Source organism: Meles meles, chromosome 4 (genome assembly GCF_922984935.1).
Source record: "Meles meles chromosome 4, mMelMel3.1 paternal haplotype, whole genome shotgun sequence".
NCBI lineage: Eukaryota > Metazoa > Chordata > Mammalia > Carnivora > Mustelidae > Meles > Meles meles.
Window position 1 is genome coordinate 76,871,199 of NC_060069.1, and position 25,902 is coordinate 76,897,100.

Consider the following 25,902-nt stretch of genomic DNA (forward strand, 5'->3'; position numbering starts at 1 on the left):
ATTAATCTTTGACAAAATAGGAAAGAGTATCCAATGGAAAAAAGACCATCTCTTCAATAAAAGGTGTGGGGAAAACTGGACAGCCGCATGCAAAAGAATGAAACTGGACCACTCTCTTACACCATACACAAAAATACATTCAGAATGGATAAAAGACCTAAATGGGAGAACTAAAACCATAAAAATCCTAGAGAGGAACACAGGCAGTAATTTGACATTGACCATAGCAACTTCTTACAAGATATGTCTTCTGAACTATTGGGACTTCATTAAGATAAAAATCTTTGCAGTGAAGGAAACAACGAAACTAAAAGGCAACCAATGGAATGGGAGAAGATACTTGCAAATAACATATCTGATAAAGGGTTAGTATCAAAAATATATAAAGAACTTGTAAAATGGAACACTCAAAAACCAAATAATCCAGTTTTAAAATGGGCAGAAGACAAGAATAGACATTTTTCCAAACAAGACAGATACCTGGCTAACAGACACATGAAAAGATGCTCAACATCACTCATCATCAGGGAACTACAAATCAAAACCACAGTGAGATGCTGCATCACACCTGTCAGAATGGCTAAAATTAACAACACAGGAAAGAACAAGTATTAATGAGGATGCGGAGAAAGGGGACACCTTTTGCATGGTTGGTGGGAATGCAAACTGGTGCAGTCACTGTAGAAAACAGTATGGATGTTCCTCAAAAAGTTAAAAATAGGGACATCTGGGTGGCTCATTTGGTTAAGCATCTGCCTTTGGTTCAGGTCATGATCCCAGGATCTTGGGATCAAGTCCCACATGGGGATCCTTGCTCAGCAGAGAGCCTGCTTCTCCCTCTATCTGCTGCTCCCCCTGCTTGTGCGTGCTCACTCACTCACTCTCTCACAAATAAATAAAATCTTTAAAAAACAAAACAAAACAAGTTAAAAACAGAACTACTCTACTACTCAGCAATTGCACAACCAGGTATTTACCCAAAGGATACAAAAATACTGATTCAAAGGGATGCATGCACCCCAATGTTTACAGCAGCATTATCAACAATAGCCAAATTATGGAAAGATCCCAAATGTCTATCGACTGTTGAATGGATAAAGAAGAGGTGGAGTATGGCTGACATATTACTCAGGCATAAAAAAGACTATAAGAAATTCTTAAAGGTTTAGAATCTTCTTTAGAAGAATTAGGCTGCAGGGGCGCCTGGGTGGCTCAGTGGGTTAGAGCCTCTGCCTTCAGCTCAGGTCATGATCCCAGGGTCCTGGGATCGAGCCCCACATCGGGCTCTCTGCTCCGCAGGGAGCCTGCTTCCTCCTCTCTCTCTGCCTGCCTCTCTGCCTAGTTGTGATTTCTCTCTGTCAAATAAATAAAATATTAAAAAAAAAAAAGAAGAAGAAGAATTAGGCTGCATCTCAGCTTATTGTGTATTTAGGAACCCACATTTTCACATCTAAGGTATGGGTTAGGGTTGGGGTAGGGTTAGGTGTAGAATTAGGGTAAGGGTATGTGTCTGGTATCCAGCAGTTCGAGATTTCTCCTGAGAATAAAACTCTAGACTTCTGCTGGGGTTATAATATACATGGCAGTCATCCACCAAGCTGAGGCAAGGAGGGGATATGTGTCTAAATACTCTTTAAAAAAAAAGCTACAATTTCATGTCACAGATGTATTATGGGGAAGTAGAATATTACTTCCCTGCTATTGGGGAATGAAGCAGAGGCAGTAACAACCAGAAGGAAAATACTTGCTAAAGAAAATCATATCTAAGCTGAAATTAGTTCTTTTAGAGCGGAAATAGCATGCTGTTCCACAAGATAAAGATTGCATGGGGTAGTCTAGGACCTGAGAGAAGTTCATTATGTCTGACCTAAAGTGTGCTAGAGAGGGAGCAAGGAGTGCAATAAATGATGCTAGAGAAGCCAACTCAGGGAAAGCCCTATAAGCCCTATGAAAGTAGTAAAGATTTTATTATGTGTATATTATGTGCATGACTTGACATGTGTTGTAGACATAATATTCTGTCTCCAGTGACAAATGAACTAGAGGGAGGTAAGACTGCAGGAAGAGAGACAGCTTGGGAGGCTGTTGCAGTAAACTGGCTAGAGTGATGGTGTCTAAAACTAAGGCAATAGAGATGAAATGAGAGATATTTAGAGAAGTAGAAACAATGGGACTTGAAGATTGTTTGGCTAAGCAAAGCAGAGTGAAAAGTGAAAGCCGACACCCAGTTTCTGGCTTAAGCAACTCTGTTGGCAGTGATGCCATCCCCCAGGACAGGGAATATAATAAGGAGTACCATTTTGCTAGTTTGCTAGTTCGAGGGATTTTGAGGAGGTGAGGGGGGAAGCCAATGAGTTCTGTTTTGTCTCTCCTGTGTTTAAGGTGCTTATGAGGCAATGACGGAGAGATATTCAGAATGCATTGGTGCTTAGGAGACCTAAGTGTCCTGAAGAAATAAATTTGGAGGTCAGCTCTGTAGCAAGATTAACTAAAGCGATGAAGTAGAAACAACCTAAAATCACCCCTAAACAATATGTAGAGTAGAAAGATCAAGAGATACCATATACAACACTGAGAAATACTCACCTTTAAATGATAAGCGGAAAAGAAAGAAGGTCCCTCAAAGAATACTGAGGAGGAACAAAGGAGAAGAAAGAAACCAAGAGATCGTGTGTACAGAAGCTAAAGGAAGGAAACAAAAGTGGCAGGTGGGCAACAGGGTCAAATGTTGCCAAGAGATTATGTCAGGGAAGTCTTGGTGATCTTAACAAGAGTAGTAGCAGAGGAGGTAGCTGCCAAATTTCAGTGGTTGAGGACTGAATGGGAGGTGAGGTGGTTATTTCTGATTCTCAAATATCCACCCGCTTTTCCAAAATTGGAGAATCCTCTTCCTCTGGCTATTGACTAGAGTACCAGATTTAGACAACAACAGTACATGCTCACTAGTTTAAGTAGAAAGAAATTTATTCCAGGGTTTTGATTAGTTTATAGGACATCTGGGAAGGCCAAGACACCAAGCTTGGTTATCGAATGGTCACTGGCAACACAGCCAGGAAAAAGCCCAACTACACCATGGGAACTTTCCAACAGATATATTCTTGCTGTTACCACCTGATGCTTGATACCCATGAATCAGGCTCTGGTCGCTAGAATCTCTACAACAGCTGCAGTAGAAAAAACAAAAGCCTCTATGATCTGCACTTCCAGAACTATGTTGCCTCAGCCTTGTGATGCTCACTTCTGCCTGCCAAGCCTGGCAGGGGCACATCGGCCTGGCAGAAAGCATGGGTAACCCTTGCTGCACTCCGTGGGAGTCTTGAAAACATACTCTTTAGCTTTCTATCTCCTAAAACCCAGAAAGGCATGCTACAATGGATCGGAAAGGTGTAGAATGAGACAGTTGGTAGTGTTTGCCACTGTCCCTCCCTTTGGCTATTCAGCATCAATTCATCTTTCTCCCCAAACTTCAAATTACAAACCACAAATTGCAACAACGTATAGACTCCTGAAGTTTTTTTTTTCATTGCTTTTGCCCCTGGGCATGGTAGTAGAAGGAGGCAAAGGATACTCTAGGCTCTAGATCTGCTCCCCTTGCCTTCATTGTGTGGTAGAAACCCTTTTTCCCCTTTAAAATCTTAAATACTCCAGCCTCTACATGTCCTCCCCCTCACCTTGTTCATGAAGCATGAGGAATCCAAATAGACCAGGTATCCATCTCAACTTCCACTTCACTGTAAGCACTATTGTTTACTCATCCCTTCCTTGGATAGTAAGACTATTAAACCATCGAAACTGAAAGTTGTAGGGATAGAGAGAAAAATTTTGAGAATGGGTCATTAGGTTTATTAGTAGGAGGCATCACTCTTACTTCACATCCATTGTCTTCTGACACTATGTTTTGTGGCCATGAGAGATATATACTTAGTGTCTCCTGACTGACAGCTTTACAGCCTCACAGCTGGTACATTCATTGGGTCTCCCCAAGGACTGTCTGCCTTTCTAAAAGTCCACCCACTTTTGGGTGAGGGGATACATGGTAAGATCAGTGAATCTCAACAGCCTTTGCCCAATGTTTTACTTCATTCATATATAAACAAATTCTCTGGTCAGAAGCAGTGGTTAATAAAATACCATGACAATGAATTAGGTACATAATAGGACTATAGGTAATGATGCAGGTAAAATTTTGGCATGCAAGGAAACTCAACCTAAATTTATAGTAAATACATATTTACAGTGAGGAGAATTGCTGCCCTCTCCATGATGGAAGAACCCTAGTTGTTAAACTGCCACTAGATGGTTGTTTGGTGTTCCAGAGCTGAGGGCACGATCAGGACCCAGCTGTTGGTCACTACAGCAGGTATGTTAGGCACTCAGGAGTAATAGTAGCCAAGTCAGTTCCAGCACTGGGGGGGAGGATGGAGGTAATATTGAACCTAGGAGTAATCTCCTTCCTTGCCACCACAAAGACTTTTTAAATGAGTCTACTGAACAAACACTTAGATGCCTGGGAAAGGCCAGTTTTCGAATATTGCCCATCTCCTCTGTAGGAGTCCCTGGCAAGCATCCATGTGGGACACAGTTCTCAGTCTGCGCACAATCTGAAAATGTCCATCTATGCATTTTCCCCCATATTTCTTTGTTACAATCTTTCAACCTTGTTTTTTCCATGATCTGACTAGCTCTTCGCATGAGTCAATATAGATCCACACCTCAGAAGATGTCCTTCCAAACAAAATAGACCATAATACATTCCTTCCAAAGCTTGCACGAATGCATCTGAAAACCTAGAGAATGATTTCTTTTTCCCTGTGAAGAAGAGGTAAAGTCACCTGCTAATACTGAGGGAAGAAAGAGACAGAGTCAGAGATTTGAGAAATACAGAAGTATTAAAATACCCACACATGAGAGAGAGAGAGACAACTTGGAAAACGAAGAAATGATGTGGAGATAGTTTTAAAGAAGTCAGACTACATGGTAATGTGATTTTCCTCCAGAAGCAGTACTCTAAGCCACTAAAAGCAAAACCACCACAATGGACAAATAAAGCATGTTTCTTGCAACCTCAAGACTTCACTCACCTGCACTTAAAAATATTTGCTAGCTCGCAAAATTAATATACTGGCAATTGTAGCTAAATCAGGGTTATTATTTAGATATTATATTTGTTAATATGATCTTTTGTCCAAGATATAAGAATAATATATAAGAAAGTATTATTTGGGATAATCATCTAAAATCTGTAAAATCAAGTGATAACAATCGTTGTCCCTGAGAAGGGGGATTAGGGGACTGGAAGACAAGAATGGAGGGAGATACACTTTTCACTGCATACCCTTTTGTAGCTTTTGAATTTTACATCTGTATATAAAAATACCTATACAATCTCTTGATGTATCCAGCTTCACTTGACATAAGTACATTTCTCTGAGAGGAGAGGGATCTCTGCAACTGCAGCCTTCTGCCCATTGGGTCTACTCTGTGCCAAATGGCACCCAGAAATGGTTTTCTTTTCTCTCTCTCTCTGTGTGTGTGTGTGTGTGTGTGTGTGTGTGTGTGTGTTTAAAGATTTTATTTATTTATTTGACAGAGACAGAGATCACAAGTAGGCAGAGAGGCAGGCAGAGAGGGGGGAAGCAGGCTCCCCACTGAGCAGAGAGCGTGATGCGGGGCTCAATCCCAGAACCCTGAGATCGTGACCTGAGCCGAAGGAGAGGCTTTAACCCACCGAGCCACCCAGAGGCCCCCAGAGATGGTTTTCTAAGCCATTTCTCAATATCAGCTAACCAGAAGGGTTTTTTCCAAAATCTTGTGATGGGAATAAATATTTTGTCATGTATCCACTCATTCACTTGTCTATGTAGTCAACCAATTTTTATCAAGGCTTGTGTGTTTTCTAAAAACCCCTATAGGATGTGTTCTAGGAAACACAGAGCTACAAAGAGAAAGCCTCTAGTTAGTTGCCTCAATCTTTTTGAATGGGGCAGCATATAAGCAAGGAGTGATCCCCACCCTCCAGTTATTTACAGACAGATATGTAGGAACGTCCTCAATAGAACAGGATGATGTAAAAGCTGTATGTGACAAATGTTGTGCTATAGGAGTGAAGAAACAATTCATCCTGGGCATATCAGGAAAGATTTCACAGGGAAAAAAAACAACACATATCTGAACTAGACTGTGAATAATGATTAGAATTTTAGAGAAGAAAAAGAGATGGAAATGCATTTCAGATTGAGGGAGCAGCTTGAGCACAGGCATAAAAACACCAATATGTGTGGCAAATTTGGGAAATGGTCATCATCTAGTGAGATACGAATACAGAATACAGTGTGCATGGAAATACAGGAGCAGGATGCCTAAAGGAACAGACAGGTTATGTTGCCTGAGACATGAACTGGAAGCCACAGAAAGTTTGTGAAAAGGAACAAGTTTCCCTCATGTTTTAGGAAGACATTATATTTAGGCAGTGTGATAACCTAAAAATCATAGGCTTTGATGTTAAGCTGACCTGAACTTGAATCTTATCTTGTACTCACTAGAAGTGTCATTTGGGGCAAGTCACTTAACTGCTCTATTTTCAGTTTCATCATATCAGACCAGAGTTAATGAATGAGCAAAGCATACTTGCATGGCATATAGCAGAAGTTAAATAAATTGTAGGTACTATTATTGTTGTTATTATTATTATTTTAAAGATTTATTTACTTATTTGAGAGAGAGGACATGACAAGTCAGGGGAGGGACTGAGGGAGAGGGAGAATCTCAAGCAGACTCCCTGTTGAGTGTGGAGCCTAAGGTGGGGCATAACCCCACGACTCTCGAGACCATGACCTGATCCAAAATCAGGAGTTGGACACATAACCGGCAGATCCACCCAGGTGCCCAGTATTATTACATTTATGGCAATATGGAAGGTATATTAGCAAGGTAGAATATTGAATATATGGGCTAGTTCAGGGACTGAAATGGCATCTAGCTGAGGTGATCAGAGCCCCCAAATAAACAATGACTGTAGAAACAGAAATGGCTGAACATAAGATATTGGCATCTAGTGGGCAGAGGCCAAGGATCCTACAATGTATAAAACAGTCCTGGGTGGCTCAGTGGTTTAGGCCGCTGCCTTCGGCTCAGGTCATGATCTCAGGGTCCTGGGATCGAGTCCCGCATTGGGCTCTCTGCTCGGCAGGGAGCCTGCTTCCCTCTCACTCTTTCCGCCTGCCTCTCTGCCTACTTGTGATCTCTCTCTGTCCAATAAATAAATAAAATCTTAAAAAAAAAATGAAGACTTATTGGGCCCAAAGTTCAGTAGTGCTGAGGGTGGAGAAACCTTGTATTAATGGATAGAGATCAAAGAACAGGTTGAATGACCTTTCCTCATTAAAAAAAAAAAAAAAAATTAAAACATATTTAAACCATAATAAACACCTACATACTTATTACTCAAATTTAAGAAATATTCATAACATGGTTCATAGACATCAAGGAGAAAGAGGTGGAGCCATGAGTCTGAATAATTCTTGAGAGACACTGTAGCCCTGTATGACAAAGAATCAGCTGTATCTGATGGAAGAGTACTAAAATATCTTCAGGCAAAAGTCCTTTGCTCCCCCTTCATGGAACTTTAAAATGAAAAGTTCTGAAAGGAATAATTTGTTAAGAGTAAGAATTTTCTCTTTGGCTCATTAAGCAATATTAACGAATATCATTAAGATAGCATAGTATCTAGAAAAGAAAGAAAAATTGCAGTGTGCTATAAAGAAAACTTTCAGTAAGTGAAGTGTGACATTTCATGGGGACTTTGCTTAAATGGAATCAGACAGAGAACCTAATCTAGTTTTACAAGACCCTCATAGTTCCACCAAAATACGACATTGGGGGGGCATCTGGGTGGCTCAGCGGGTTAAAGCCTCTGCCTTCAAAGCCTCTGCTTTCGACTCAGGTCATGATCCCAGGGTCCTGGGATCGAGCCCCACATCGGGCTCTCTGTTCTGCAGGGAGCCTGCTTCCTCCTCTCATTCTCTCTGCCTGCCTCTCTGCCTACTTGTGATCTCTGTCCGTCAAATAAATAAATAAAGTATTTTATTTAAAAAAATATGACATTGGGGAAGGATTCAGTCTTAGCATGGGCAGGACCCCAAGTCTGTATATTTCCACTACACATGTAAATCCTCCCCTAAAGTGCCACAAACATAAATGATTAAAATTAACTGACTCCTTCAGGCATCTAGTGAACATTAATGCTTGTGAGATAAGTAGAGAAATGCAGACAAGGCAGGTCCGACAGGCTTATGCCCCAGCAAAGGGACTGCTCCGGTAATCAGGCCAATTCAGATTCATACCACAACAAATTTATAAGAACTACAGCAAATTCACAAGAGTCTCTCTTGGGCAGGTATGAAATCTACGCATGCCAAGGATCCATCGTATAACTATTAGATCATTGTACCTACAATGGCTCCCTTCTTTGATCCCTGACTGCCTGTCCACTCAAATCTTGTTCCATTTACATGTGTATAAAGGAGATATGCATTTTTTTACATTTTATTTATTTATTTATTTTAGAGAGAGAGCACAGGGAGGAGGAGAAGAGGGAGAGAGAAACTTAAGCAGACTCCATGCTGAGCTCTGAGCCCCATGCAGGGCTCAATCTCACGACCCTGAGATCAGGACAGCAGCTGAAATCAAGAGTTGGACGCACAAGCTACTGTGCCACCCAGGCGCCCCTAGGACGTGCATTTTTAATTCAAAAGAGTCCAGCTGCCTTATGCAGAATTTTATGTGGATTGTGATGTCTGTGGTTTAACATGCTCATGTGAAGCTCTGAAGTTGTGTTTGTTCAATACACACTACATTTTTTATTATTATGCTCAGTTAGCCAACACATAATACATCATTAGTTTTTGATGTAGTGTTCAACAATTCATTAGTGTATTACATTTTTTGAAGATTTTATTCATTTATTTATTTTAGAGAGAGAGTACAAGAAAGGGCAAGGGGAGGACCAGAAGGAGAGGGAAAGGGAAGAGGAAAGAATCTCAAGCAGATTCTGGGCTGAGCAGAACCCTTCACAGGGCTTAATCCCAGGACCATGAGATCATGACCTGAGATGAAACCAAGAGCTGGATGCTTAACTGACTGTGCAACCCAGGTACACCAACGATACATATGTTCATTGAGCATGTAAAACATGGCTAGTCTAAATAGAGATACACTGCAAATGTAAAAAAATGTGTAATTTCAAGGACTCACTTTAAAAAAAAACAGAAAATATCTCATTAATTTTATTTCATTGATTACACATTAAAATTATACTATTTTGGATATCTTGGGTTGAATAAAATATATTATTAAAATCAATCTTCCTTTTTCTTTTTCTTTTTTAAGTGCAGCTCCTAGAAAACATAAAATTAAATATGTGACTTGCATTATATTTCTGTTGGATGGTGCTAACCTACAGCTTACCCTTACACATCTAGCCATTTTTAGGAATAGATACATTCTAATTCAGTCATACTGCTAATGTAATAGGTGTGGTATGGAACCAGACATTTGGACACCAGTTTTCCAGAGAAATAGCTTTAGACTGTATACTCAATAAAAGGCACTGTGTTAGATTACACTGTGCTAGCGGCGCCTGGGTGGCTCAGTTGGTTAAGTGCTTGCCTTTGGCTCGGGTCATGATCTCAGGATCCTGGGATCCAGCCCTGCATCAGGCTCTCTGCTCAGCAGAGAACCTGCTTCCCCTTCTCCCTCTGCTGCAGGCGCCCCAACGATACATATGTTCATTGAGCATGTAAAACATGGCTAGTCTAAATAGACAGGCCCCTGCTTGTGCACTCCCTCCCGTCAAATTAAAAAATACAATCTTAAAAAAAATAAAAAGGATGGACATTGGGGAGGGTATGTGCTATGGTGAGTGCTATGAAGTGTGTAAACCTGGTGATTCACAGACCTGTACCCCTGGGGCTAATAAAACATTATATGTTTATTAAAAATTTTTTTAAATTTTAAAAAAAATTAAAATAAAAAGGATTATACTGTGGTAGAGTAGGAGTTGTCCTATTCATCATAGAGGTTTTGCCAAGGAAGGAGTAGCTGTAGTCCTACTTCCTTGAGACTGGAACTGATGCAATCAATTATGAAAGGTATTACTTTTGAATATGTACATATATGTGATCCCTGGGCACAGAAGGAATAAGTCTAAGCATTCTTAAGGCAAGAGTTATACTTGGTTAGACAGTTTTTTGGTAGGTAAATAATTACATATAGGAAAAGAAAGCTACAATATCTGTTTCCTCAAAATTCATTATGTCCAAATTCCATGCTGAGAGGTATTTAAAAATGATTGGGAAATAATGTGTCAGAAAAGCATTTCAGCCGAGGATAGAAGTATTCTAATACATCTATTCTCTATTGCTGCAGAACAGTATTACTATAAATTTAGTGGCTTAAAACAAGACACATTTATTATCTTTGTTTTGTGAGGTTAATATTAGAATACAGCTTAACCGGGTCCTCTGCAAGATGAAATCAAGGTATTGGCTACAGCTGAATTTTCACCCAAGATCTGACTGAGGGGTCTACTTCTAGACTTATGTGGTTGTTGGCAGCATCTAGTTCCTTTCAGAATGTCAGACTAAGATCTTCAGTTTCTTGCTAGCTGCTGGCTAAAAGCTGCCCTCCATTTCTTACTCTGTGATTTTCTCCTTAGGGAAGCTCACAACACAGCAGCTTGCAAGAAAATTCTTCAGTGAGATGTTATAACCTTAGTAAGTAATCACACCCATGTGACCAAGTACATCCCATCACCGTTACTGTGTTCCACCTGTTAGAAGCAAGTCACAGATACCACCCATACTCAAGGGAAGGGAATTACGCAGGGCACGAATACCAGGAGGTAGAGATCATAGGGCCTCCTTATAGTCTGCCCTATGCAATAGGGAACTTAGAGATTAAAAACTAGGAAGAGGTTATCACAGTGGTGCCCAAAGGATGTCAGGACCATTTTAGTTAATATGTTTCAAATGATCTGGAAGAGAGGAGAAATAATTTCATTTATTTCCAATGAAAATAATTTTCCAGATAGGGCATGTCACTGAGAACAAGTAAAGAAAGACTGGTAAATGGAATCACAAGCAGCAACAGTGGCAGCATCATTGGCAGGCAGTATGTGGATTTATATCTGAGAACCAAGGCATAGAAGCAATAATTGGAACAGTCTTGGTAGAGTCTCAGAGCAAGACAAGGTGGCTCCCTTCATGAGTGTCAGGTAATGCTGCCCAGAGAAGTTAGCAACAGTGGAGGAAAACTTGCTGGTCAGACCCACAGCAAGAGAAAAGTGGGTGCATGGTGAAGTCTCTCAGAGATTCAAAAAAACTTTCCAGTGAAAGACCAGACAAGATAGATTCTGTGACTTCTTTTTTTTTTTTTTTTTAAGATTTTATTTATTTATTTGACAGATAGAGATCACAAGTAGGGAGAGAGGCAGGCAGAGAGAGAGAGAGAGAGAGAGAGAGAGAGAGGAGGAAGCAGGCTCCCCGCCAAGCAGAGAGCCCGACGCGGGACTCGATCCCAGGACCCCGAGATCATGACCTGCGCTGAAGGCAGCAGCTTAAACCACTGAGCCACCCAGGCGCCCCGATTCTGTGACTTCTTTAAAAGAAACAGAAAGAGGAGCACCTGGGTGGCTCAGTTGATTAAGCACCAGATTCATGATTTCAACGCAGGTCGTGATCTTGGGATTGTGAGATCAAGCCCCACATTGGACTCCATGTAGGGCCTTAAGCCTGCTTACAATTCTCTCTCTGCCCCTCCCCCCACTGCTCATGGACATACTTTCTCAGAAAAAAAAATTAAAAATTAATAAAAGAGACAGAAAGATAAAAAGATTTGTATTTGACTCAATAAGACAGAGGTTATATGATGTGTATAAAGTTGACTAGGCCATAGTATGTGACTCTCAAAGCTCAGAAAAGATAACCAATTTGTTAGTTTCTTGCTGATTGATCATAGACTCACTTCTTTTTTTTAAGATTTTATTTATTTATTTGAGGGAGAGAGAGAACAAGTGGAGAAGGGGCAGAGGGAGAAGCAGGCTCCCTCCTGAGCAGAGAGCCTGATGTGGAGCTCAATCCCAGGGCCCAGGGATCATGACCTGACCTAAAGGCAGACGCTTAACTGATGGAGCCACCCAGGTGCCCTTAGACTCACTTTTTTTTCTTTAATTAACATATAATGTATTATTTGCCCCAGGAGTACAGGTCTGTGTATCCTCAGGCTTACACATTTCACAGCACTCACCATATCACATACCCTCCCCAGTGTCCATAACCCAGCCACTCTAGACTCACTTTAATACTGAAATTCTCATAAACTAAACTCTACTGTATTTTGGTATCTACCCTCATTTGTTTTCAACAAATATTTGTTGAGCAGTTTTTGTGCTAGGAAATGTTCTAGGGACTTGGAATACAATGTGAAAAAACAAACAGGTAATGTCTCTACCGTCAGAGAGTTTATAATAGTGGGAAAGGTGGACATTGGATGAATAATTACATAAATAACCATATAGTTATTTTTGGTGACTGTTATAAAGAACAAGAATAGAGCACTTTGAGAAAAGTATAACAGGGGGATCCAATCTAGCCTGCAGGATCAGGATTAAAAGAAAAGTGACATTCAAGCTGAGATCTGAGGAAGAGTTTCCCCACCAAGAGGTGGTGAAAGAACAAGGAAGCAGAGGAAACAACATTAAGAAGGTGCTGAGATGGAAAGGAGTTTGAGGGGTATGGAAGGAGGAAGGAGGTCTATATAGCAGGCGGCATGGTGAACAAGAGCTCAAAATGACTGACAATTATATAAGCCCTGGAAAATCATGTTAAGGATTTTAAAATTTTATCTTAAGGGCAATGAGAAGCCTCTTAAAGATTTTAAGCAGAGAAATGACTGCTATGGTAACCTCTCTACCCAATTCATATATAGAATCCTAACCCTCAAAGGTGATGGTATTAGGAGGTGGGGACTTTGGGAGATGATTAGATCATGAGCCCTCCTGAATAGGATTAGTACCTGTAGAAAAGAGATTCCAGAGAGATCCCTAGCCCTTCAATCCTCTGAGGGCACAGTGAGAAGGTGCAGACTATGAACTAGGAAGAAGTCCTTTACCAGAAGGCCTTGATCTTGGACTTTGAGGCCTCCAGAACTGTGAGCAATAAATTTCTGTTGTTTATAAGCTAACCAGTCTGAGGCATTTTGTTACAGCACCAGAGCAGGCCAAGACAAATAATATACTGTGATTTCTCATTAAACTGTCACTCTCATAGCTGTTGAGGATTGGATTGGAGAAGAGGCAAGTGTGAATAGGGAATAGCCAGTGAAGATTTTCACAGTCATCCAGAGAGACACTTGTTGGCTTGGACTAGGGCAATGACCATGAAGATGGAGAGAGGTGGACAAATTCAACAAGTATTTTGAAAGTAGAAAGGTCACTGATTGAATGTGAAGTACCCTTCACAAAGAGATGGGATTTTCAAGCATGACAACCAGGTTTCTAGCATGAGCAACTGGATAGATAGAGTTACCATTTACTGATAAAAGGAACAACTAAATGGGAATAGATTTGTGGAGAAGTTCAAAAGGCTTCAGTTAAAAGATGCAAGATGCTACTTTCTTTTGCCTGTGGTGGTGGTGGTGATATTTTTTTGTTTGTTTGTTTTCTTTAAATTCAAGTTAGTTAACATATCATGTATTATTAACTTCAGGGTAGAATTTAGTGATTCATCAGTTGCATAAAACACCCAGTGCTCATTACATCAAATGCTCTCCTTAATGCCCATCAGCCCATTACGCCAATTTTAAAAGATTGTACTGATTAGGTAACAACTGAAATACATGGTTTTTGCTTTTCAATACAAAATATGACTTAACAGTTAGGAGGTAGAGTATATCTGCTACAGAAGTAGACCATGATGTTACAGAGAAATCCTTGGACTTTTCCTACCATTTATTTCTGAATGGAAATACAAATGACACTCTTTAGTTTGGCATGTTCTCCATAATCGACTATGGTAAGTTAGTACTAAGCAAATGAAGTATCCCTAGTTACCCTTACTGATGCAATAGCTACCCAAAAGGTAAAACCTTTCAAACTAGGACCAAACAATTCTTTCAGAGTTTGTAGAACACAAATTAAAATAAACACAAATCATGAGTGACCAAACATTGCTCTTTTAAATAAAATAGAAGACTATTTCTGAGCTCTTGTCCAATTATCTGAGGATAGCAAGTATCTATTTCTCTAAAAAAAAAAAAATAAATTAAGCTTATTCTGCCAACATTATTATATTTCACTGTGATATCCATGGTAGGTGGTGACCATATTTTGAATCTATCTTCTGTATTAACATTTTATAAAATTGATTCATTCAAGTATGTTTTGCTTTTCTGTGAGAGGGTTGGCCTCTCGAGCCAAACATTGTGAGAGTGTTAGAAGTTGCACTATGTCAAGGTGCCCTCTGTGGCTCTGTCTGTTAAGTGTCTGCCTTCAGCTCAGGTCCTGATCCCAGCATCCTGGGATCTAGCATCTGGGCTACCTGCTCACTGGAAAGTCTGCTTCTCCCACTTCCTCTGCCCCCCCCCCCCCCCACTTGTGTTCTCTTTCTCTTGCTTTCTCTTGGATAAATAAATAAAATCTTAAAAAAAAAAAAAGAAATTTGAAATACTTAAAAAAAAAAAAAAAAGAAAGGCACTAGATCTTATCCAACTTTGAGCCATGGTAGATATTCAATTCATGTTTGCTGGATAAGGAAAGGAATGTTTATAGTATGGATTGTAAAACATAGTTAAGAATAATAATGGCTGTAAAAATGCAGAAATATGACAAGTGAATTCAGTATAGATAAGTGTTAAGAGAAATGCACTGGAAGAAAATAATTCAAATCACACTAACGAAATATTGGGTTCTAGGCTACCAAAATACAACAACAACAACAAAAACTAGAACAAATACAACTTTTTTTTACAGAAAATATCTATTCTACATTCTCTCTAGGATTGTAGCTTAATGCAAGAAACTGTAAAGGGAGACTATATCCAACATAACTTAGAAATGTTGTTTTCAGATATCAAAGACAAGCAGATATTGACCATGAAAAGACTGACCATGAAAAGGAATTTCTTTCTATCTTTTTAAAAAGATTTTATTTATTTATTTATTTGACAGACAGAGATCACAAGTAGGCAGAGAAGCAGGCAGAGAGAGGAAGAAGCAGGCTCCCCGCTGAGCAGGGAGCCCAATGCTGGGCTCGATCCCAAGACCCTGGGATCATGACCTGACCTGAAGGCAGAGGCTTTAACCCACTGAGCCACCCAGGCGCCCCAGATAAGGAATTTCCTTTTTTTTTTTTTTAAGATTTTATTTATTTATTTGACAGAGAGATAGAGCGCATAAGTAGGCAGAGCAGCAGGCAGAGGGAGAGGGAGAAGCAGGCTCTCTGCTGAGCAGGGAGTCCGATGGGGAACTCGATCCCATGACCCTGGGATCATGACCTGAGCCGAAAGCAGCCACTTAACTGACTGAGCCACCCAGGTGCCCCGGTAAGGAATTTCTTACGTGAAAAAAATATATATAAAAAAATCAATGAATGAAAAGATAAACATTCACAATTAGGCTTACACAAATAGAAATGGATTTATCTTTAATACACCTATCACTTTGAAAATTCCTATCAAAGATAACAATTACTTTAAACAGTCATTCATAACAGTGAGGGTTGGGGAATATTCCATAAACCATAACTTCAAACCATAAACCAACTTTCATAACCATAATTTCATTTTAATGAAATTGCTTCAAATATCTGATGCTTGTTCCACTTATTATCATTTTTTCCCCATAGTTTGGTTTCTTTAGCATATTTAAATTGTAACCTGAACGGTACCTAGCAATGATCCACAATAGGGCATTCTAATTTTTATTGTGCAACGATTTGTAAACCGTGGATCATGTCCACTTTAAATGTAAGCAACATCAGTGATGACTCTCAGGAAACCAGTGCTGTGTGGCTCTTTCCTACAGTGCTAAGGTTTATAGCCCAACATGTTTTTGTTTTGTTTTTAAGTCTTTGAAAGACTAAGATTGAGTTGCAAAAGGATTAATGCACCACCTGCTCATCAACCTTAGTTTCAGAAACTGTTGTCTTATTTAGAGTGAAACTTAAAGTTTGGGGAGATCTGGGAGGAAGATTTATTTTTTACTTGATAACTCCCTACTGTTTAATTTTCTTTATGTATTTTTACCATGTGCATTATTTATTACATTACAATAACCACAAACCACAACTTAAAGAAAACATAAAACATAGCTACAATTTTAAAAAGTACATAAGTAGGGGTTTTTTGTATCTGCCTTGGAGATAGTGCTTTCCCCTTCCCCTTCCCCAAAGGTCCATAGAACTTGCCTATATTCCTTTTTTTTTTTTTTTAAGATCTTATTTATTTATTTAAGAGAGAGTGCCCACAAGAGAGCAAGCTTTAGCAGGGAGAAGGGCGGAGGGAGAGGGAGACAAGTAGACTCCCCACTGAACCAGGAGCCCAGACGAGGGGCACTGCTCCATCCCAGGATTGATCCTGGGATCACGACCTGACCTGAATGCAGACACTTAACCAACTGAGCCACCCAGGAGCTCCCTAATATTTACTATACAATTCTCTATTGTATTCTGTAAAAACAAAGCCGAATGTCTACATAGTCAATAAGAACAAGTTAATTTTCTGTATTCCCAGGGTCATGGTATCAAGAATAAACCAGACTCTTCAACATTCAAATCTCATTTTAATTAGATATTTTGATCACACCCCAAGAAACTTTTTGTTAAAGCTGCTAATGAGAACTAAAATGGGCTAAGTCAAATTGAGTTTAATTGTCTCATTTCTTAGCCTCCAAGCTCCAATGAATGTGCCATGAACAGTGAAAATGCTTTTTTTTTTTTTTTTTTTTAGAAAAAGATCAGAGAGCTGGACAAGTATTAGAGGGATTCAGCAACTAGTTGAGAAAGAATTGGCTGTGTTTAGGCTCTGAGGTTAAAGTGCTAGGGAAAAAAGCAGGCACAACTCACCTGGAGTCCAGCGTCCAAATTCGACCCAGAAATGAAACCCAGATAAATTGACTAATGTTATCTATACTCAAGTGTGGCTCAATTGTACTGGTAAATTAACTTATTTTGAATAGTGGGCAAAGAGATCTTCATTCCTTTCTTGGTGAGGAAGGCCCACTCAGGGATCCAAAGACTGGCTCTGAAATTGTTCTTGAGAAGTCCAGATCAGAGTCTCGGATCTCTACGTTCATCAAAATCCAGTAAAAGCATTTTCTTTGTCCTTCAGTTCTATGCTGGTTCAGAGAAATGGAACAAGTTATGGGGAACTTAAAAACAGCTTGCTGACAAAGCCATTGGTTTTCCTTTAAGACTTTTCAACATGCATTTAACTTGATCTTTTGTGTAACAAAATTCAGGGGTTGGAAAATTTCCCAGGATAATCTACACTAGAATACATAACCTCAGCACATAGTCCAGATATCTCTCCAATTCCTCTTAATATTTCATATTTGTGGTTTTCGGTTAGGATGGGATGGGCTTGACCTGTGTACTCTTAGTTTGGAAAATATCCCGCGGTGATCTGAATATAGCAGGTCTGCACCTGCCCACCCCTGGTGTACACTTGATACACACACACACACACACACACACACCTCTGGGTCTATATTATTATGTCAGATTTTATTCTATTCCATTATAGTGCCTTCTCACAGTAGACAAGTCACCCACCAACTGAATGGATTTTATCAAGCTTATTTTTCTTGGGTTATATTAGGAAAACAAGGGTGCCTGTGTGGCTCAGTTGGTTAAGCATCTGCCTGCAGCTCAGGTCATGATCTTGGAGTCCAGGGATCGAGCCCTACATTGGGCTCCCCACTCAGCAGTGAGTCTACATCTCCCTCTCTGATCTCTCTTGTTTCAGTCTCTCTCAAATAAATAAATAAAAATCTTAAAAAAATAAAACTATACGTTAGGAAAACAGTAGTCATATTCTTAAAATTGCACATGGTCTCCCACCCTGAGAACCACTGTTCTGAGTTTTCTATTCAGTTCTTCTGCTATCAGCATCATTTTTCTAAAGATATTCCTCACACCTTTATGATGGCAAAATTCCAATTCATAATGATGTAATATGACATTACAGAAGATTGCTCAAATTCATTTTGAGTGAGTTTCTACATAAGTATAATGTCTCCATAATATATTGTGGAATTTGCCACCATTTATTGATTGACATTGCCGCTACTCTTATGGTTCTGGCTTCCAAAAAATTGACTCACTTTTCACAAAATTGCATTTGGCATAGGAAGGCATCAGTTGTCTTTGGATGGCAATGACAGGGCCTAAGATTAAAATTATAATTCTTTATTGATGCAACCATGGAATAAAACAAAATGTTCATATTTTATTTAAAATAAGCATCTTTACTAAAATTACTCCACATTTATTATTTTTAAGGCCATTTTTAAAAGTAAAGAGATTTAGGATCTTTATTAATAAACCCAGAGGCAGCTCCCCAGGAGGTCTGTGCTGGGTCCAGAGTGCAGAAGCCTTGTAGCCAGGATCTTGAGGAGGCCCACTTGAACTCTACTACTTTAATTTTTAATTCTTTCTTGAGGTTTCTTACTTCCTTTATGAATTCTAATTTATTTTGGTCTTTCATTTCTTATATTATTTTCTTCATGCATTTTAACCTCGTTTTGAACTAATATAGTGCTTTGGACCTGCTTTCTTGAACATGTCTTTTGGGTATGCTTTTATTGTCTGTATGGATGTCATTATACACCTTATTCTTTTTTCTTATAACTGCAAATGCCATCAGACCTTGATTTCTTTCTACTGCTCATTTTTATGTGAATTTAGGTTTCTTGAACTTGAAGAAGGAAGGCTGGTTCAGATAGTATTTATAACTGCGGTTGTTAAAAATAGGGCAGTTTGCTTTTCGAGGTTTCCTGAGTATTTCCCTCTCCCACATTAGTCTGGACCTTCTCTTTTCTTCTTCGCTGTTCCCATCCTGCTGAATTTTCATTGTGTGCCCAGCCATTTTTCTTCACCGTGAGACCCTAGCCTCCAGATGAAACAAAAGGGTCAGTTTTGTGAGTTCGTGGCTTTAAACCACCCTGGTCCCTATAGGCCTTCCCTTGAGATCCTCAGTGTCATAGCCACCCACTAGCTGTGTGACCTTGGACAAATTGCTATATCTTCCTGTGCCTCTGTTTCCCTATTTGAAAAATGGAAAAAGTAATAGCCTAAGGAGTTTTCATTCAAGGTGGTTAAAATACCGTTTGACTAGCAGTGATCACTTTTTGAATGTTTAATAAATAAAATACCCATCTGCACCTTCTTTATGAACTCACCTTTAAGTTGTAGAAGCTCTCAGGTCAATTGATGGCAACTATCCAAAATCCTCGGTGCCTCAGGAAGTCTTTTCACGTGATAAGCATAGTTAAGGCTTTGATTTACTCAGTCAACATACCTCACATTATTTTGGTTTTAATTAAAAAAAAAATCAAAAGAAAAGACACTGCTTAGTGTCTTCCTACTGAGAACAAAAATGCCCTTGTCTCCAGAAGTTAGTCATTTCTCATTATGTCTGCTTCACTTTTGTTGCTCCCTAGACTCTCTGGGAACTAAGAGGTCATTTTATGTGTGTATAATCAAATAGGACTTCTCAATACCTGGTACTATTAGCAAATGTGTGGCAATCTTTTTAGAAAGGCCTGAGAAGACTTTCCTTAAAAACCTAGGGCATTGAGGCACCTGGGTGGCTCAGTGGGTTAAGTCTCTGCCTTTGGCTCAGGTCATGATCTCAGGATCCTGGAATCAAGCCCCACATCAGGCTGTCTGCTCAGTTGGGAGCCTGCTTCCCCCCTTTCTCTGCTTGCCTGTCTGCCTACTTGTGATCTCTCTCTCTCTGTCAAATGAATAAATAAAATCTTAAAAAAAAAAAAAAACAAAATACAAAAACCTAGGGCATTAATGAAAGCATTTTGAAATTTTCATTTTTTTTTTTTTAAGATTTTATTTATTTATTTGACAGACACAGATCACAAGTAGGCAGAGAGGCAGGCAGAGAGAGAGAGGGAAGCAGGCTCCCTGCTGAGCAGAGAGCCAGATGTGGGACTCGATCCCACGACCCGGAGATCATGACCTGAGCCGAAGGCAGCGGCTTAACCCACTGAGCCACCCAGGCGCCCCTGAAATTTTCATTTTTTACAGTTAATGATTTACTGCTGCAGATTTCTATTATTTATCATCAGTATCCTACCTCTTTAACTTTTAGATCTTATTTTTCCTTTTTTATAGCAACTTTACTTTAAAACATGTAAATACAAAACAACAACAACAACAACAACTAACCAACCAGGTTTTTGAAATTCAGGGTGCTGAAAAGTATTTTTTTTTCATCAGCCTAGTATTTATCAAGGAAAATATGACCAACAAAAAAAGTATGTATGGCCAGGGGCTCATGACAACTAAATGTAATGTGTGATCTTGGAATGAATCCTGAACCAGAAAAATTTTTTTCTTCTTTTTCTATAAAGAAAATTATGGGGAAAATTAATGAAATTTAAATAATGTGTACAAATAACAATTTTGAATTAATTTTCCTGATTTAGATAAATACACTGTGATTCTATAAGAGAATGAACCCAAAACATTTGGGGTAAAGAGTCATCATGCATGTAACTTATTTTAAAAGAGTTTGGAGAAAGAGCAAGATGTCAAAGCAAATGTGGTAAAATGTTAACATTTGGGGAATCTGGGTGAAGGGTATATGAAAATTCTGTGTATTGGTGTCTCACAACTTCAGCAAAAATCTGAAACGGTTTCAAAATTTAAAAAATGTTTTAAAAGTTTGGGAGGTTAAGATCATAAAAATAGCAAGGTCAATGTCATGAGGGTTTATTTGAGTACTTACAACATCCTTGTTACACATGTTAGTATTACACATGGAACACAAAACTCTTATTTTGAAAGAAAATGTGGGAACTTAGACTGCCTCAAATAATTGGCTCAGGAGACTTCTACAAAATATCTCCCTAAAGGTATTCACTTTAATAGGTGCACTGATGTTTGATTCAATAAACTCCCATTCCATATTAACAGAATCAATGATATCCCAGTGATCTAATAACTCAGGTTAATGCCATTAGAAATACCAGCAATATCAGATCAGCAGAGGTGAAAGTGAGTTATTATACTAGCATGGGGGGCAACAATGCGGGGCAGCCATGGTGCCTATAATCTGTTAGTGGGATTTAGATTGATATAACCTAATGTAATCTTCTGAGGAACAGTCAGGTTGTATGTGTCACATTTTAAATGTCCATACCCTTTTACTCAGCAATTCTACTTTTAGAAATTTATCCTAGGGAAATAGTGGGGCAAGTGAACAAAGATGTATATTGAAAGATGTTCACCATCACAGCAAAGAACAAAAGACCTACGTGTCCATCAGTAGGTAGTTAAATAAATTATGGTTTATCCATACAAGAGAGTATTCTTCAGTATATCCTTAATATATTAAATGAGAAAGCAAAACTAGTATATATAATATGATCCTATAATATTTACATGACTTATTTACATTTGAAATAGGAATATTTTACAGCCCCCCCCTTTTTTTTAGATTGAAGGAATACATGCTAAAAAGAGTTGTGGGTAGGGAGGTATTTAGGAGAATATACACTGCATTATCCAGGGCAGACTACATAATTTGCAAGGCCCAGTGCAAAATGAAAATGTGGAACCCCTTGTAAAAAATCAAAACTTTCAAGATAGTGACAACTGAGCATTAAACCAAATGTGGGGCCCTTCTCAGTGCAAGGCCCTGTGAGACTCTATAAGCTGCAAGCCCTTGAAGCTGACCCTGGCTATACACTCTGCTTTATACTTAGGTATATGCTACACTGTACCATACATTACACTGTACGGTATACACTAAGACACTCACTACACTAGTGGTAACATATGAACAGGTGGTTAGAGATATGTTATCTATCTCTGCCCCACCCACTCCTGTTGTTATTTTGGGTATTATAATAAGAGAATACTTTGTGATAAGGGCAGTCCAAAGTGTGTTTAAATTATTCTTAAAAGAAGCTAGCACTTTAAGGGTGCTGCGATTAACAATTTGCTGATGTACCTTTGGAACTCTTTGCATGCCACAAGAGTGCCTCCAAGAGGACTAGCAGAGATTCAATGAGACAAAGATGTGCCGCATTCAAAAAGATTTCTGTGGCAAATTTTAATTACTTTTTTTTTTTTAAGATTTTATTTATTTACAGACAGAAATCACAAGTTGGCAGAGAGGCAGAGAGAGAGAGAGGGGGAAGCAGGCTCCCTGCTGAGCAGAGAGCCTGATATGGGGCTCGATCCCAGGACCCTGAGACCAGGCCCTGAGCCGAAGGCAGAGGCTTTAACCCACTGAGCCACCCAGGCGCCCCAAATTTTAATTACTTTTAATGAGGTTCTATGATGATGACTATCAGGACAGACAAATGATGGGTAATTTTTCCATCTTTTCATATGACAAGTAGAAATAAAAGAAAAAACAAGCAACAAAAACTATAAAGGAATTTCTTATTTCTAGAAATTAAATACGTCTCCTAGGCCACCCGTGCATGAATGTTTTTCTACTGCTCTAAATCGTTCTGTGAGATCCTTGAATTAACCAAATAATATTACTGATTATTAGTTGACTTGATCTGTCTACAATTTAAATGCTTCCTCTGATGCTTCTATTTATAAATAGAACTAAAAACCTGGGAGGTCTAATTTGGGATCAGTATGGTAGCTTATGTTCTGCCATGTAGAACATCAAGGTTTGATTAGGCAGATCTTAGGGTTGAAGCCAAAAGGCAAGAAAACAAGACATTTTCATATCTAATGGGCTCTAAATAAGGTGGGTTAACACCTACTGGGCTATGATTTTCATTAGTTATAAAGACAAAAACTTTTAACAGGGCCTAATGATGTTGGGATAAGTACTAAATGAAAGGACAAAGGTTTCCAGGATTCAACCAAATGGAAAGGATGAGAAAAACATTAAAAGATTTGTTGTTAAATACTTTTCTGCAGTCCATCATCAGGTAATCAGTGGTCAAAGTCTAAATAATACTCCAGGAGCTACAGACCTTTGACTTCACAGGCATCTGGAGAATCTGCTGAAGCTATTTGAGTTCTCCAAGAGACTTCAAGGTTTTGTATAAGATAGTGACAGAACTATAAATAGAAAGCTGATAAATCCTATGAGGTATTGTGAATTTCAGGACTAACTTCTGTACTTAAAAGTCTTCTATCTTGTATAGTTTTGTAGTTCATCTTCCTGAATTATAGGTGTATATGTGGTACCATATGCCACATATAATCTCTACTCAGTAATAAATAAAAACAACTAATAAATATATCTGGGTCCTCCTCATATGTGATAATCCAAGGTAGTTGCCTCTTTTATGGCATCAGTTCTGTCTTTATTCAAGTTATTAAAATCGTTCACATTCATGAGGATTTTCATCAGTCTGACTAGCATTACTATTCTCTCAAAATTCAAAACAGGGGTGGTGGGGTTATGGACATTGGGGAGGGTGTGTGCTATGGTGAGTGCTGTGAAGTGTGTAAACCTGGCGATTCACAGACCTGTACTCCTGGGGCTAATAATACATTATATGTTTATTTAAAAAAATTAACAAAACATTTTTAAAAAATTAAAAACAGGACCCAAAACATAGATGTAATATATTATAGTTGGTAGAAATCTATCATTATCACAATGCAAAAAATAGCCCTATTTAATGCTCTTGCCCTTTGTATTCTCCATAGATGCCTATCTGGTTCAACCTTAAGTATCACAATGACTTTTTAAGTAATATTATATATACACTTGTTTAATATGAAGAACTTTGTAATGATATTCTCTGAAGACTGAATGGGCTATGATTCAAAAAATATTGAGCTCCCCGTTAATGAATGTGTTGCACATGATGAAACCAGTGGTCAGAATTCAAGCGCAAATGAGGTGGTTGGTATAGATAACATGTATGCTCTCTTCTAACTCTAAGACATCATGAACATGAAACACTTCTTACCTTTCTTTTTTTTTTTTTTTTTACTTCTTACCTTTCTTGAACAAAACAGAGGATGGTAGCAGAGAATGGAGAGAAGGTAAATGAGAGAAACACCATAAAGATATTCTATTTATTCAAGTTGCCACTGTTTGAACATGGAACCCAAGAGAAAAAAATAAAAAATCAAAAACACTTAATATTTTCAGTTTAAGAAACTATATATAGGCGGCTCAGTCAGTTAAGCATCTGCCTTCGGCTCAGGTCATGATCTCAAGGTCCTGGGATGTAGCCCCATGTCGGGCTCCCTGCTCAGCTGGAAGCCTGCATCTCCCTCTCTGATCCTCCTCCTGGCTTGTGCTCTCTTTCTGTCTCAAGTAAATAAATAAAAGCTTAAAGAAGGAAAAGAAAGAAAGAAACTACATGTAGATTAGTGCCATTAGGTTTTTCTTTTCTTTCTTTCTTTTTTTTTTTAAGGAATCCATGCTGAACAGGGAGACTAAACCATGGAGATACTGGGATTTGTTTGTTTGCTGGAATCAGAGATGGTTCCTGGAGATCAGTGCAGATGTGGCAGGGGACTTCATTCCTGACTAACTGTGAGGGCATGGCCCTAAGGTGGAAGCTAGTAGAGGGAAACCAGAATGCCTGGCAAATGGGCTGCAATTGAGCAGAGGAAGAACGGTTAAGAGACAAGTTTTGCCTCTTTGGGAAGTGACTCAAGAAGGGAGACACAGGCCTGAGCCTTCAAGGAATGAGGAAAGGCAGCAGCAGAGGATATGAGATTTAACTAACAGCAAGGAACTTGGACTGGACTTCATAGGCTCAGTGGAGTCAGTCTTTTAAGAAAAATGTCATCAAGAAAATGGCATTTGAGAAAACTCAAGAGAAAAGCCTGAGAATAGAAAGGAACCCACGAAAATATTGCATAAATCTATTTAAAAAGTGAAATGAAATTGGCTAAATTCTGTCCTTGAAACATTATTTAGTACATTTTTTAGTAAGTCTATAACCAATTTGGGTTTTCAGTCTTCCAGCTGGTTCTAAAGCACCTTAAAGTTTGAGAATCACTGCCTTAGACATTTCAGAACTAGACCTCTTTGGAGCCAGTTTAGGGGGAAAAAAAAAAAATCTGTTTTCTGTCTATTCACAGTACTATTCTCATTTCTGATTACCAATGTGTGATAGTTTTTCCTGCTCCCAAACAATTCTGTGACACCAGCTGGGTGTCCTACAGATCCCACAGGTTAAGGGTTCAGCCCCACAAGACTGAGCACTGCCCTCCCCCCCCCCCCAATTTAAGACATCATCACAAGTTCAGGCTGTCACCTGTACATCTGACCAGCCAGCTATAAATCAGAGATTTATATACCAACCCCCCTGGAGTGGGGGTTGATTAATTTGCTAATCAGCTCATAGAACTGAGGTAAACAGTTTTAAGTATTAGATTACCAGTTTATCATAAAAGGATATAACTTAAGAACAGTCAAATGGAAGAGATGCACAGGGCAAAGTATGGGGAAAGGGCTTCCAGATCTCTCTGGAGCACCTCTGGAGCACCTCCACAAGTCCACCAACCCGAAAGCTCTCCCAATCCATCCTTTTTGGGTTTTTATGGAGGCTTCATTAAGTATGCTTGGTTGATTAAATCATTGGCCAGTCCCTCTCCCCTCCCCAGAGGTCAGAGGCAGGGGTTGGACTGAAATTTTGAACCCTCTAATCACACAGTTGGTTCCCCT

General features: G+C 39.1%; 1 protein-coding gene across 1 annotated transcript in view; it reads right to left on the reverse strand.

The window, feature by feature from the left end:
• Nucleotides 1–25,902, reverse strand: part of ARL14 (ADP ribosylation factor like GTPase 14) — a 119,348-nt gene that overhangs the window by 87,315 nt on the left and 6,131 nt on the right. Inside the window, exon 2 of the mRNA XM_046001410.1 lies at nt 19,454–19,521. The gene's annotated coding sequence lies outside the window, so the exon portion shown is untranslated. The remainder of the gene's footprint in view (nt 1–19,453; nt 19,522–25,902) is intronic.